Here is a 16,852-nt window from a genome sequence, read left to right on the forward strand (position 1 = left end):
GACTACGCAGAGACGTCTAAAAATACGGCAGTGCATACTCTCGCTTATAGATCGCTTAACGAGTGCAGGGGGTCCGGAACGTTGATTCTTCCTGCTTCTGCATAGAGCAATCCAGCCTTAACGGAGGCTCCATCCGTAGCAAACTCAGTGCCGCCGAGACGTGCGACCACTACACAGCATTTGGAGCGACAAAGCTGAAATCGAAGTGCCAGCCGCTAAGGTGAACTTGAGAACCGGAATCCAATTCAGTCGGCGATTGCACGTTGGGCAACGGGAAGCTGAACATCCGCGTGCAAAATGGCCATCCTCCAAACATACACAACAGCGGGTCAGCAGTCGTACGTCGTCGTACCGTTGACTAATTGGCAAGGCAAAGAACCTTGAACAAGAAGGAAGCGTGTGCGCCAAACCATGGATTCCCAAGATGAAAGGCTGTCGTTGTTTTCGGCGAGAGTGTCTTCCCACTTGGCTTCTGTGGCAGATTCCAACTTCTGGAGGACAATCTGGATAAGCAAGCATCCTTGGATCTCGCAGCCGCTTAATGTTGGCATCGGCAACGGTTCACACAAACGCTTCTGCACTGACTCTAGCGCCATAATGGTGCAATCCTCAATCCGCGCCGCAGCCTTCTTATGTTGCAGCGCCTCCATCTCCTGGCAGATCACCTCTGCTCTTCTCCGCAGCATCCTTTTCCGTGTTGCGGCAGCAGATCCAATAGTTTCACATTTATCCCGTAAATTTCCAGCGCGAGTAATGCAAGACGAAAACCAAAAATGGTTGTTTTTCATCAGGGGTCACCAAAATTTTAGTTGTATATTTATAGATTTGGCCTATAGGTAGTTTTTAGCAAATTTGTTAAATAGTGGTGCTTAATACGGCTTCTGATAAGAATGCCAGTCCCACAGTGTGCTTTACCATCTGGATGATTTGTTCCGTAGAATGTATAGCCTCGTATTGTATTTGTAGGTTGCATATCATAGCTACAAAGTTGCTTTTTGGCTGTTCCGGTGAGTGATGCTGCTGAGCATCTTGTTCTTGGTATGGTGATTGCAGAAATGAACTTTTTGAGGCAGGCTCTAAAAGCGCTTGCGTATGTCACATTTTTGTCAGGCTTTATGGGTTTTAGTGAGGACCTTAAGATTATTAGGCAGATATTTTAATCATTGAACCGCTGGGTTAAAGTTTTCGTCAAAATATTTAGAATGTCAAAAAAATATTTGTGATTAATAAAGAATATCGGATATGCGTAATTTCGAACTCTAGCAGTAGCAGAGGGCCGGCAGAATTACTTAGCCTAATTTGTTTTGACGTTCGGAACGCTAATTTTATTTTGTTTTTGTTTTTCGTATGAAATTTGACATTACGGCCTGAAAAGGCGGGGTCTTGTGCACCCCCTAAATATATATATATATATATATAAATTTGGACCTATACACTTGGTCTATGGAGATATGCACTCCAAGAAATTTAATAAATAGCCCGCAATCTTGAATTGAGTGATATTTGTGAGCGAAAAAAACCGAAGAAGACCAAAAGCCATAAAAATCACTAATTAGTTAGAAGCAGCATATTTTCGGCTGCTCCTTATGAAATTTGGCAGAAAGCCCGTTCTTTCTAACTTGAAAAACAACAAAGTTATGGCATTTCCGATCAATCAGTTATATGGCAGCTATACGATACAGTCGACCGATCGCGACCGTTCCGACATATATTCTGCCGGCAAACAAAAGAAGGATGTTTGCAATTGCTCTAAATATAGTTGGTACTTTACCTATCTGATTCCTGCGAGAATTTCTTATGAACTAGGAAAAATATTTTTATATAATATCTCTACACACTAGGACATTTTTATCTTACAAGGATAGAATATAGAAATCTTCTCGAATACTGGTGCACTTTAATACTGGTGACGCAATTACTTCATTTAAAATTCAATTAACGTGCCAAAAATTTAGCGTGGCGCAGATCCTCAAATAAGTTTAATACAGTTAACCATCTCATGAGTCGACAGTATCTACAAGTAGAATGCGAACATAACGTCAGATCGATAAGCGAAATTGCCTACCACATAAAGTATAAACTATATATGGCTTTTATGCATATATGAATAATATGCATATATGGCTTGAAGTGCAAAAACCCTTGTCTGCCGTTCCTGCGGCGCCTAGAGTGTTACTTGCCTTCTGCGAAAAAATTTTACTGCATTTGGGTGTTCCCTCTCTTTGCCACTCCAGCCTAGGATCACCAGTTGCATCCTTGTTGACTCCGCATGATGCATTATTTTTATCCCACCGGTTCAGCTGCATACGTATAAACCACCTCACGACCAACCAACCGAGGGGCATTGACGTACGGCTCGAATCGCGTGGATAGATGCCAGTTAAAAAATGGATAGAATAATTTGAAAGATAGCAACATTTTTTTTTTATTAGTTTACAATTTTTATATATACATTATTAAATTTTTGCATTTACATTTGACATTTTTTTTTTTTGTAATTTAAATTTATGGCGCGAGAGGTAATTGGTTCCTTGGCTTGTCAAAACTCATCGGTAGTGATGGGGAGAAGAATCCAAAAGCTTCTGTGCATGGGGAAAGCCTCTGTTCCGGAATCATTACCCGGCTGGTCAACATTTTCTTCAGGAGACAAGGTTTTTATGGCAGAAAACGGGTTTCTTAAGGTTTGTCGTTTTTAAGGCGTTGGATAGTTTCGCTTTGCCAGATTTATTGTAGACTGGCCGAGTCGAAAGCGCTTATGTGTAAACAAACAATAATAAGAAAATACAGCCTAAAAGAAAACAGACTTACAATATAAAACATTGATCTTAAGTATATTATGCACCGTAAGTAGACAAAATATTGATAATAACATTCTTTGTAGGTACATTGGAATCCTTTAGTCGGATGGCTTATTTCAATTTCTTACCTCAATGGAGGTGAGTTGATGTGGCAGCCTTTGTTTACATGTCGATCTTGACTTTTTATTTTTATTTTCAGTTTTCTGTCATTTATATTTCAGGAGTCTAGGATGTGCGGTTCAGGATTTCGAAGGATGAACCGGGAAGGAGAAGTACGCTTCCCAAGAGTGTAGTTACTGTATTTGAGAAGCAGACTATGATGGTTTTATTTTATCATGAGGCCTGCGTCAGGGATTGTTGTCAGGTGAAAGATTTTTATCCTTGTCTACAAAATACGGTATTCTAGTGGGGGAATACAATTAAAAAAAGGAAGTAGTCCTAATTGAACAAATTTCTTACCGCTTTTGCCGACAAACTCACCGCCATATTTATCTATCTAGTGTGTCAAATATCTTCATGAGCGCACAATACAAAAACACCGATAGTAAATACTACTACCTAAATTCGGCCCGCAACATCCCAAACTCCGTGAAGAACTCCTTAACTCAAATGGAAGGCTGTTAGCTTCTTTCACGACGCCTTTGCGTCTTTGCGTTTCTTTGCTTTCGAAGAAACGGCTTCTCTCTATAGCGCCACTTCTCTCTCCGTCATAGCGTGACCAGGTACTCCAAGACTCACCTCTTCCAGAAAGGGTTCCTCAACATCCTTGAAATGCGCTATGTTTCAGTTCGCTCCTTCCTCCACCCTCCTTCCTAACAAGGTATTCACCCAGGCCGAGTGTATCCGGCGGTGATGTTATGGTGCTCCCTTGAGCACATAATTTTGCATAAGAGGGGGTTCCTGGTTCGCACTCACTGCCAGATGGGTGGGCGGACGAAAATTAACAATATTCTCCGCCTCTATTAGGAAACTCTCCAAGACGTGCTCCTTCGGCGCCACCCCTCCACTGTGTGAAGTAGCACCCTTAGATTCCCTTATCAGGCAGCTCCGTCTGGATCCTCTCGGCCTCCCTGTCTCCACTGCGCAGTTTATGAACTGGCCCTCGACGGCAGATAAAATTCCTGACCACAATTATGTAGGAATCCGAAAACAGGTCATGCGGCAGTTCCAAATAAATCGTCCTGGTCTCCAGGTACGTAAACAAGACCACCCACCGCTTCTCCTGATGCCGAGCATCAATCCTGCCGTACACTTGCAGGACTCCGTTGCCATCTAGGTATGGCGCCAGTCCACATATGGCGCTTCCTTTAGCGACTTCCGGGCCATTCTTCTCACCTTATCAGGGAACGCCTCACGTTACGCACAAGCTCTCAAGCTCATCTCGTTGTCCACGGCATTGATGAACCTTAGGACCCAGGCCGTAGTCCTCAACAATTGCTCTGTAACGATATAAACGTGTCACTTGCCCCAACGACCACAACTCACTCGGCATTTCTTCTTTATCTTCGGCATCCGCTTCGTCGGCGTGTGCAGTTCTTGGCCAGCTGCCCGCTGGTCGCCTCAGAAATGCCGGTCCTTTTAACCAGCGTGACTCCTCACTTAGGTTCACGCGGAATTGCGACTGAGTCGCATCATCCACCACGTTGTCGGCAGACGGTAGCCATATCCATTGGGCCACCTTCGTTGACTGTCAAACTGCTTGTAGCGTATGTGCGTGCTGCCAATCTAAAGCAGAACTGGCTTTGGGTACACGAACCTCACCTGCACGTCACCGTCCTCATACGTGATTCTCCAGAAGATCACTACCGCGAATTTCGACTGACTCGCATCCACAAACACATGCATCTCGATAGCCTTCATCAGCCCAAATCCAAAATTGTGACGTGGACTCCGAAACTTTTACACTTTGTCCATTTCCTTACGCCAATCCATAAAGGCCTCCAGACCTCTGGCAAAATATTCTTTTCTGTATTCTTTGACGACCTTATCTTTCATAATCCGTGAATATTCCTGGGCAAACTGCACGTCTTGCTGTATTCTCATCTCGATATTGGTCAGCCTATTGTACGCCATATCATAACTAGATGGCAGCAAAGTTAGGAAGGGGCAGAATAGTTACAGCATACTTTGCCCACTGCACTCGTTTACTTATCGAGAGCTTGTCCACAATGTCTTTCATGAGGGTAGGATTACCCAGCAGCATCGCCGGCAACGCTGTACAAAAGGCAGCCAAATGCCACTAACGCCAGTCGCCAATATCGCCAGTCGCCTGACTGCGATTCAAATGTAACTCCTGTCGGTGTCCCACGCATCAGCGTGTTCCAGCAACTCACAAACTATTGACCGCCAAATGCCAAAGCCATAAGTGCAAGTCGCGCAATATCGCCTGTCGCTTGACTGCGAATAAAAGCTTCTGACGTCACTCGGGTAGAAGTTGCCTACAACATACTGGCGGCGATATGGCAACCCGCCTCCAATGCACAAGCCACCAGTGTATATTTAAACGCAAATATGTATTTTTATTCTAGTATGTAAGTAAGTAAGTAAGTAAGTTAAAATAGGAGGTAATCCTAATACAAAAGATATCTTACCGCAGTATAACCTCCCACAGCGCGCCATATTTATTTATCTAGTCCAATCTTTTCACGAGGGCTCAATACCAAAATGTCAATCCTAAATTATTGGAACCTAGTTCCAAGACTTACTAACCTATATTAACATTAAGTAATCTGATCTAATCAATGGTCATCAGCATGTCGCAATACACAATAATCAGACCCACTAACCTATTGGTACACATAGTAATAATTTGCTATAAACATGGAACAATATCCAACCTAATAACCCAGCCCAAGTAGACTGCACCAGAAGCAGAAATCAGCAGTTTTAGTGGGAAGAATAACCGACTGACCGAAGCAAGCAAAAACCAGCTATCTAAGCCGAAATGCATGTACAAGCAGTACATGAACAAAAAATCTGAGTCAGCAGACTCAGAGGTGGGTGACATTGGCATTAACATTGGGGGGACACGTCCATAACAATGACCTTCCCTAGACTTAGTTATGTATAATTTAGCATCTTATATAAGATTTATTCTTCTGAAATACTCAATGTACTCAGTGTCAAGGTACGGCACTTGAAACGGACCTGTACCTGTGTAAAACGGACCACAAGTAGGACTATCTACTTCGAGTGGCTCCTGTGAAAACAAGTAGAACTTTTGTCATCGAACCCACTTCGAGTGGCTCCTATGTAAAACGGACCACAAGTAGACTTTCGGTATCTAATCAACTTCGAGTGCTGCTCCCGTGAAACGGAACACAAGTACAACCCGCGTTACCCAATCTACTTCGAGTGTTGCTCCTGTGTAAAACTGACCACAAGTAGGAACCGCGTTACCCAACCTACTTTGAGTGTTGCTACCGTGAAACGAACCACAAGTAGGATCGGCCGATACGGAATCAGCCGAAACCCCGTACCATCTGTACTTGAGGAGAACCAACCCAAGACTTCAAGTATCTCACATCAACTCCAGCCTGATCACAGCAAGTGCCTAATCACCCCGATCAGTCCCTTGCAGAATCCAGGTACATTTAGTCAGAACTTTTATACTTTCTTTGACTACGACTCCGGGACCTACCGTTATGCCCGCGAGTTCAAATTCGACGTTGTGGCCGCACAACGCTCTACGGACGAACATAAATAATAAATTCTAGTATTCTAGTCTAGTAAGGGAGTATGTAATTTTAGTATGTAAGGGAGGTCCTTGTCATCATGCGATTTATCACAGCATTGTTTTTTTTCGCGCGGTTCCCACTGCATACGTACAGCCCACCTCCCGTCCAACCGACCCAGGGACGCTGCCGCGTAACGTACGGCTCGAATCGCGGGAATAGATCCGAGATAGTTAAGCGAAAAGTAGGAGAAAGATATCACGACGAAGAATGTTGCACAGATATGGCGGTTAATATAAGCGATTTAAGATTGTTAGTAGAACAAAGCAGACTCCAGTAGACTGTTAGTGATTTCTGTAGACTCTAAATTCGCTTCTGAAGAGGTAAAATCACAAGAGTTTGGTGACATTGAATTTCTTTGCATCAAAATCACTTTGTCCGATCAATCTTTGTATGTTACCTGTTCGTACATACCACCTTCGTCCGAACCGCCAACATACTGGCCACATTTGTCCGCATTTGTCCGAAGAGTGTTGCACAGATAAGGCGGTTAATATAAGCGATTTAAGATTGTTAGTAGAGCAAAGTGACAAGATGTGGTAGAGACCATTGTAGTCCGAACATAATACCCTGAACGAATCGTGTTGGGCATATGTCGAACTACAATGGCTGAGGAGCAGAGGACGAAAGTTTCTGGTCCTTCTACTAGGAACGTTAAAATTTGAGCGTATTAGTAAATGCTGGCTGTCTATATTTCCATAAATAAGATTATATAGAAATATGACACCCAGCATCGTTCTACGGTTTATTAATGATGGTTGATTAGTAAAAGTCTACTACGATAATAGGGGAGGTAAAGATTTGCATCCCAAGTAAGTCCCGTAGGAGCAAAAGTAAGGAAGTTTTTTTGTACAGATTCAATGTGATCTTGGTGTACTCCATATTGAGGACTCCAGACACATGATCCATACTCAAGAATCGAACGGACTAGTGATGTATATAACGTTTTAGTTATGTACGGGTCATTAAATTCTTTTGACCATCTTTACATAAAACCAAGCACACCCATAGCTTTATTAACCATGGTAGATATATAGTCGGTAAATTTAAGTCTCAAATCTAATAGGACACCTAGATCGTTAACCTAAGTTAATCGTTCTAAGGCGTTCCCATAGAGAAAGTACATAGCCTGGTGAGGACTAGATCGGTAGGTTAGGTTAGGTTAGGGAGGTGATGCAAGGGGGACATAGAAGACCCCCTTGCTTCCACTTGAGCCGCTAGGGCTCCTTGTGCTGCCGCTGGAGCAAGGGTTTCACCGAGATGCTACCCCCTCTTCCTGTCTACCAGGGTGCATATATATGCCTATACTATCTGTGGCGGCCCATGGTCCCAGCCTGCTTTTTTTATGAAGGCAACCAATCAGCGTGGAGAAATCTCTGAGAGATCGTTAAGGTCCGAGAGTTCTTCGGACCCGAAGTGTTTGAGTCTGCTGCGTCGGAGTGCCGGGCAGTAGCATAAGAGGTGCGTTACCGATTCTACCTCCTCTTCATCCCTGCAGCTCCTGCAGAAATCATTGTGGGGGACTGCAAGCCTGGCCACGTGTTCGCCTATCAGCCAGTGCCCAGTAATTGCCCCAATCGTTAGGCTGCATTCTGGTCTGGTGAGAGCAATAAGTCTCGCGAACTTTTCCTACGAGCATTTCTTTTGTAGGGGGCTAACGACGAGGTCCACCAGGGAGGCTTCTTCGATCTGTTGCTACCTATTCTTTTCATGGGGCAGGCCTTGTGGTAAGCTTATCTACCTTGCAGTAAGCTTATCTACCATGGCGTTGAGCCCCTCATAGGTCTCGATGGTCTCTGAAGGCGGTTCGCCTAAGGATCTATCTAGTAACTTTTTATAGAGCTCCCAGTTTGCCTTTCTAGGATTTTGAACTGCTTGCTTGGTGAAGTTTTCAAAATTTACTACTATCTCAATATAGCGATGGTCTGAAAATGAGTGTTTGTCAAGGACTCTCCAGCTGGTGATTGCATCAGCCAGGGAGTGCGAGAATAATGTGACATCAAGGACCTCCCTTCTGTTCTTGACGACGAAGGTGGGTTCTGAACCTCTGTTACCAACTAGAAGCTTAGAGCTGAGGATAAAATCGAAGATTGACTCACCCCTCTCGTTTGTGTCAGTGCTTCCCCACTGATTGTGATGAGCGTTGGCATCGCATCCTATTATTAGGTCGATTTCCATCCTTTCGCTGTCTTCCACAAGCCGCCTGAGTAGCGAGTGCGGTGGAGGTCCTAAGTGGTCATGACCCATATATGCCGAGCATATTCTTAGATGGCCGCCTGGGCCCTCTATCGATGCGGCTACGTGATCTTCATTGCTGAAATTTGGTAGCAAGAAGGTATTAAGGCTTTTCTTTGCGAGTATGCATGCTCGCTTTTTACCTGTTACATCGGCTGTGTACAGCCTGAAGTCCGACGCCCCCAAACCGAGAATCCTGTCTCCGTGGATCCAGGGTTCTTGGATGAGGGCCACGTCAGCTCCACTCTCTGCAAGATGGAGCAGGAGGGCGGCGGAAGCCACCTTACTGTGATGGAGGTTTATCTGCAGGAATGTCAGGGACATCCTTTAGATTCTCCACCACAGTAACCTCCACCTCGGTTTCGGAGCCCAGCAATGAGTCCTCCTCCATACCGACGCCACCAAGAGCCCTCGCCAGGTCACTCTCCTCTGAGGTGTACCCTTCCAGAATGTCCTCCTCCACATCTGACATTCCTTCTGGGCGGACCTCTTCGGTCGGTTCCCCCAAGTCTAACTCTTGTGCGTCCATCTCCAAGTCGATGCCTCCAGGCTTACTCTTCGCATCCGACTTGTAGATCCTCACCGCAACGTGCTCGAAGCCGTATTTGATACGGCTACCGGCAACCCTCCAGGATCTTCGCAATTTCCTCATTTAGAGTGAGGACGACCTGTAGGGAGTGTGGGATTGCACATTTTGAGCATGGCCAGAATGGTGGCAGGGTCCGCCGGCTTCTCTGTCAGCCATACGCGGGCCCTCGGTTTGCTGGGGATCTTGTCCCAGTCCACCGCTTCCAGTCTGGCTCCTGGGTAAACCTCCCCAAGCGACGCAATCATTCGCTTGTAGAGGCTTACAGACCTCGCATCTTGGCACGCTATCACCTTGATGCTACCCTGGTACCACCCTGCGTCTTCGTAGTCCGGTGGAGGTCCTCCGCTCTTGAGCATCTCCTCCATGAAGCGCCTTACGCCAAAGCTCCTTGGGGATCAGGCCATCTTTGGAGCCATTATCAACGACCCCAATGATGGTCCTGCCCTTGGTAACTTCAGCGAAGGATCTGTTACTTTGCTGTGTCTTCTTAGTGCCTTGGCATCTCCCCCTACACCGGCGCCGCTCGCCTCCGGATGTTGTCCCTCAGTGGGGAGCTTCGCCATCCCAGCATCTCTTTGGCCTCTATCTGCCTTGGAGATTGACGGATCCGTGATCCCATTTTCGGACTTTCTTAGGGAGTTCCGTTCTCCACTATTTGTTTTTGTTTTTATATTGCAGTTCATTTTTTGGACCCACGAGAAGGGGTTCGTCCATCATGACATAGCCCGCTTGTCATGATAAGCCTGATTAAAACTGAGGGGTCGGCCGGTCCCCCGAGTCCGCATATTAACGTCCGTGTATCCCCCGGACATGCATCCCTCGGCATATGCTGTTCCACCTTGGATTGGGGTAATTTGAGGAAGGGAGTTTTCTTCTCCCCGCCCGACTACAATTCGCCAGCGTCCTCGGCAGAGACATGACCTTACCGGGACCTGTTACCAGCCGCCCTCACGTGGAGAGTATAGTCGCACTACCATCGGTGTACACAGTTACGGCACATGAGCTCATGCGTTTCTCCTCCTGTTGTACCCGATTGGCTGACGGTCCTAGATCAGTAAAAAGACATGAGTTTACATTTCGATCCATTAAGCTTTAGGTTATTTCCTAAATACCAAATTTTGAAGTTTATCCAAATCGGATTGAAGTCTAGACTGGGCGCTAGTGAATTTATACTGAAGGCATAGCTTAACGTCATCAGCGTACATAAGTACAAGTGAATAATAAACAGTGTAAAAAGTAGGGGTCCAAGATGGCTTCCTTGGGGCACCCCAGATGTGGCGCGGACTAATCGCGAGGTAACATCTTTAAAGAAAACGTTGGGTTCTCCCAGATAAGTAGCTCGAAATCCAGATAAGAAGTTCAGTTGAAAATCCCAAACGACTGAGTTTACTTATAAGAAGCGAATGGTTACCAGAGTCAAATGGTGTACTGAAGTCAGTGTAAATGACGTCTGTTTGTAAACCATTTCAGAAGCCATCCGTGATAAAAGATGTTAGCTTCAATAAGTTGGTAGTGGTGGAGCGGCGCTTCATGAAGCCATGCACGGAGTTATTATTGAACACAATAGGTGTTCCAAATGTGGAGTGATAAGTTTTTCAAAAAGCTTTGGAATTGCTGACAATTTAGAGATGCCTCTGCAATTTGTAGCGTCGGATTTTTTCCCATTTTTTTGCAGCGGAATAATGAAGGATTCCTTCCACATAAGGGGAAAGATCGAAGTTTCCAGCGATAGATTAAAGAGTTTAACGAGCGGTTTGCACAGAGCCTTGGCGCAGTTCTTCAGAATACAGCCTGGTGCTACATCAGGGCCTGGCGTATACACGGGATTGACCTTAAGAAGATCCGATAACACACCACATTGATCGAAATATGGGCAAAATATAAGGTTGGCTGATTGGATATTATAAGTGTAAGGATGAGCTGAATTGCTGCTATGTGAATACGTAGTTTGAAAAAACTGTGCAAAGAGATCGGCCATTGCCTGATCAGTGTTCGCATAAGAGTTCTCAAACGTAAGCAGTGCAGGAAAAGATACATGTTTACGCTTAGTGTTTAAAGTTATAAAACTGCTTCGGATCCTGAGTAAACTGAATCCTGCAGCGGCGAATATAACTCCTATAACATTCTGCGTTATGCACGGTGAAATTGGACCGAGCTACTAAGTATCTTGAATAACTAGCTGTACAGTCAGAAAATCTATGTTCATTTAAAAGACTACTCAAACTATTCTTTAAATTTATAAGGTGCCTTGTATACCAAGGCGGATTCGTTGAAGCGGACGGATATTTCCACGGCACACAAGCGTCAAAAAATGAGTTTAAGGTGAAAAAAAATTTTTGTAATGCAATGTTTATATCCTCACATGCCAGTAAATCTGACCAATCAAATTCCGAGATTAACTTATTTAATTTCATAAAATCAGCCTTACGAAAGAAACGCACTTTATGATATTTAACTGTAGACTTAAGTTCAATTAAGGAGTTGTTTTCGATTGAAAGCTCAAGAGTGGGATGATATGGATCCTCAGGGCCAGAAAGGGGCAATGTTCTGGAAAGAGTAATTCCATCAGGATCAGAAACGAAACAAAAGTCCAACAGCCGACCTAAAGAATTTCTAACGTGGTTATTTTGCCCGAGTGACATGTCAAACATGCCCGCTGTAAGCTGTAAAGACGGTGAATTTTCAACATTTGACCACATAAGTTCTGGGATAATAAAATCACCCAGTGCTATCAGCTGGTCACCATCACACAGACGATCGAAAACCAAACGAATAGCGGACAAATGTTGCCAGTGTGTTGGCGGTTCGGACGAAGATGGTATGTAAGAAAAGGTAACATACTTTTTATTAAAGATTAATCGGACAAAGTGATTTTGATGCAAAGGAATTCAATGTCACCAAACTCTTGTGATTTTACCTCTTCAGAAGCGAGTTTGGAGTCTACAGAGATTAACATTCCTGCTCCCCTTCGCAGAGTTCTATCACATCTAAAAGTGGTGTACCTACTAGGAAAAACTTCGGAGCTTAAGATCTCCGGCTTTAACCAAGTTTCTGTAAATACAATAATGTGAGACGCAAAGAAAGAACTATCAGAATACAGTTTGGGAAGATTACTACATAACCCTCTAGTATTTTGATAAGTAAGTGTTAGTAAAGACATTAGTTTTTTGAAACTATCGTACTTAAATATGCGCGCGGCTGATAAAAGGCCGATAAGTGTGAGACTTGTAGAGCATCGTGATAGAGAATAAAAAAATGACTTGTGTATATATTATTCGTGCTTATTTTATTTGAGTTTAATGTTTTAATGTTTTTTGTGTGTGTCGGGTTATAACGGACGTACGGTTATGTCCAACTATTAAGTACAGTAAACTGTCCCTAACACTGCACGAATTGTCTCTGCCGCACCTCCTCTGTCTACTTGGGGACGGCTGGGCTCAGTCGAAAGGGGCGTGGGTGAGGGCTCGGCAATCTAGACCAAGTACGTTACGGATTTTCTCGTAGACAGAGATGGGGATGTCGGAAAGGAACGAAGGGAGTAGGCTGACCCTGGGTGATTGATTCTACTGACCATAATACCTGAAAGACTGGATGTTGTGGTCCTTCTTCTATACCCTCCCTACCATGTAGACGTTTCACCAAACAGTGGGGGTCTACCCATGTTCAACTGCAATGTTCGGATCCGAAGTGCTCCAAGTGAAAGATATTAGTTCATGTTCATTTCGTATAATTAAATATTCTCAAAAGTAGCGGTAGTAATCTATGATTACAACTAATCTTCATAGTTTGGGATAAAAAGGCAGAACATAACAGGGATTTTCCATTGTACTTATCTATATGTATGCAACTATTATTCTTGTTTTCTTTACTCACTCAGCTTTACCGATTCTGCATCCATCGTTGGGCCCAAGATGACGTAGGTGATCTTTGCTGTTGACTTAATGCTATTAGAGAATTGTACAATGGGGAAAAGACCTGGCTGATCTCTCTTTCGAGGCTGGGTGGGTTTGCTTAGAGACTAAATTTAAGGATAAGGTCCTACACTAATTAATTCATACTCGTGAATGACTGCATCTATGCAATAAATTTATGAAATTCAATTTATAGTACTACAACAAAGGGAATTGTTATTATGGTTGGGAGTCGATACTTTTTTGGCGCAGCTATCGAGGTTAGCCGTGGAAATTATTATTATGGTTGGGAGTCGATACTTGGTGGCGCAGCTATCGAGGTTCGCCTTGAAAATTATTCGCGTCAATCTGCGTTATATACAATATTGACACACATACATGCTCGCAGGCATGGTCATCGTGCTTAAAACTAAATACTTGGCTATGTGGGTCCTATGCCGCTCACAAAATCATGACGGCATCCGTTGGTTGCTACTGCATCTGCTGAACGACACCTTATCGCCAACCGGTGAGAAGATATGAATTGGGGTACGGTGCACTGATGGTACGATGCGGCTACAAGCCCATGTGTGTCCCACGGATTCGGCGGGGGTGGCTTTGGTGGTGCTACAGCCTCCTGACTGATCCGAGGCCACTTGCCACCCGGAGAGCCTATCAGGCTGATCCTGGTCAAATGGGATACCTGACAAGGGATTAGTCAGGTTTTAAACTTGCACTATTTCAATTATTTGGGAGTCTCACCTCATGAATTTTTACGCAAACACAGGCAGTTTTTATTTTTAAACTGTCTTAAATTTGCTGGCTGAATGGCCTGCACTGCCTTCACTGTATAGTTTTTTTTTCTCTCTACACGTGTCCGCGGGATCTTCTTATTATTTCACAATATGTACTCGAGGCTCTTCACTCGGCAAAAGATCAGAATAAAATGATTTCTGCGAGCGGGGATATGTACAGCCATTCCCTGCTGCACTAAAGCTTCCCGACCTAACGGTAAGATCGAATGATTTTCTACCTACTTTTGGTCAGTGGATGCGTGGGTAACTGGGCTTTGCGTATGTCTCTTTCAAATTGGTTTCTCCCTTCTCTCTCCATACACTAAGGGTAAGAAATATTGGCCTGTCTAGGAAGTCAAGTATTTTGTATTTTTATATAGGGTGCTCGCTACACACCCCTCCCCTACAGTTTGAATCGAGGGAACACCCTTGCATTGAAACTGGATAACACTAAGCGAGTACCCAGTTAGCAAATATCTTTGGCATGGTATTTCCCTATTTCCTTGCCATTCATGTCCTCCAGCAAGTAACAAGATTGGCCTAGTTTCTTCTTGATTCGGGCTGTCATTCCCACTGGGGCAAGCTTGGCGTTAAAATTTTCAGCTGCCTTGCTTAACAAGAAATTTCTTTTGATGACATTTTGCCCTACCTCAAAGGTTCGCGGTCGACATCTCAGATCGTAGCTTCGATTATTTCGTTCGTAGGCTTTCGACACGTACTTATCTATGTTCGATCGGATTTGTTGGAATTCGTCAGCTCTGGGTAATCTAGCACTGCCTTCGGATAGGAGGTTTAGATTACGTAACAGCTTAAAATCTTGGCCGTAATTAAGCATGTGTTGGCCGAAAACTGCGAAATAAGGTGAAGTTCCTATCGATTGGTGGATGGAATTTCTAAGAGCGGCATTTATGCTACTTAAGAAAGTATCCCACTCGCGTTGGTCTGTCTTGATATGGGCCAATAGAATCTTCGCCTAATCTGATCTAAGCATTTGGCTATGCCGCAATGAGCTGAAGCCGGCTGATCGTGTGCTGCATATATAACTCCCACACGCAGTGAATTGGGAACTAACAGTTTCCAACGATCATCCGCATGGCTGTTATCAGAAAACTCGGTTCGGTGGTAAATATAACCATCCATGACTTGAAAGTCTGGTAGATCAGAGCTTTTGAACTTTTCAATCAGTAAAGTATATTCGGGTGACTTAAATGCTTCTGCGTCCAAGTCGATTTGCGGAAGAGTATCATACTCGAGAGTGGAAATGGCATCTGCGACCGTACCTTCATACGTTCTGGAAAGGGCGTCGGCCACAACATTCTCGCTTCCTTTGCGGTAAACAATTGTGAACCCATATCCCTGCAGTTTGATAGTCCACCTTGCCAGTCGTCCATTCAGGTCGGATTGGTTCATGAGCCAACGAAGGCTTGCATGATCTGTAACTACTTCAAATACATGTCCTTCAATATACATTCGGAATTTCTGGATAGCTAAAACTACGGCTAGGCATTCCAGTTCTGTCACAGTGTAGTTACGCTGTGCCTTATTTAGATTTTTAGACATGTATGCTATGGGACGCTCCGATCCTGAACCATCTTTTTGGGCTAGGACCGCTCCTACACCATGTAAAGAGGCATCACATTGCACAATGAATGGCTTTTCATAGTCTGGATGACTCAAAAATGGAGCAGAGCAAAGTTGCTTCTTCATCTCCTTAAAAGCTTCTTGTGCCATAGGATTCCTCTGTAGGGATTTTCCTATTAGGAGTTCGGTCAAGGAAAATATGATCGTTGAATAGTTAGGAATGAAACGTTGGTACCAACCAGTCATTCCAAGGAATCGTCTGAGTTGTCGTTGGTTCTGAGGGATTGGAAATTCTTTGACAGCAGCAATTTTGTCTGGGTTGACTCGTAAGGTTCCTTCCCCAACTATATAACCAAGGTAGTCTCCCTGTTTAAGACAAAACTGGCTTTTGTTAATGTTTATATTTAGTCCTGCCTTCCGTAGTTGAGTGGCTACTTCAGATAGGTGTGATAGATGGGATTCGAAACTATTCGATAGAATCAACAGGTCGTCTAGATAAACTAAAAAGTTATGCTTGAGATTGTACGGAATTACCAGGTCCATTAACCTGCACATTGTTTGGGGTGCATTCGTCAGTCCGAATGGCATCCGCTTGAATTGGTACACTGGTCTGTTCGGTATGGTAAAGGCAGTTTTTGCTCGAGAATCTTTGTCGAGCCATATTTGCCAAAAGGCGTCTTTAAGGTCAATCTTGGATATGTAGTGAACCGGTGGGAGACGGCTGAGGAGTCCTTCCATTATAGGAATAGGATAGGCATCCCTCACGGTTACTGAGTTAAGTTTCCGAGCATCCAAACACAAACGAACCTTGCCTGGCTTGACATGAAGCATAACCGGTGAAGACCATGGTGAACTAGGTGCTTCCTCAATTACGTCCATTTCAAGCATGCGATCTATTTCGTCACAAAGCAATTTCTCTCTTTGCGGGCGAAATGGGGTAAAAGCGTTGTTTGATTGGCTTCGCGTCGGCTACTTCAATATTGTGTTCGATTAACGACGTGTATCCTAGTCCCTCTTTTTCAAACGACGGAAAAGAGAGGATAACTGTCTTTAGTTGTGCCTGTTGTTTGAGGCTCAGAGGCGGTTGTAAGGAATCTGGTACACTGATTTCATTTAAGGAACTGGAATGTAAGATGGAAATCCCGAAACGTTTCCAGAAATCTATTCCACAAATTGAGTCTTGCTTTATTGACGGTACTACTAAAAATGAGAACTCGGGTGATATTGAGTT

This window comes from Drosophila ananassae (assembly GCF_017639315.1).
Source record: "Drosophila ananassae strain 14024-0371.13 chromosome 4 unlocalized genomic scaffold, ASM1763931v2 tig00000109, whole genome shotgun sequence".
Classification (NCBI taxonomy): domain Eukaryota; kingdom Metazoa; phylum Arthropoda; class Insecta; order Diptera; family Drosophilidae; genus Drosophila; species Drosophila ananassae.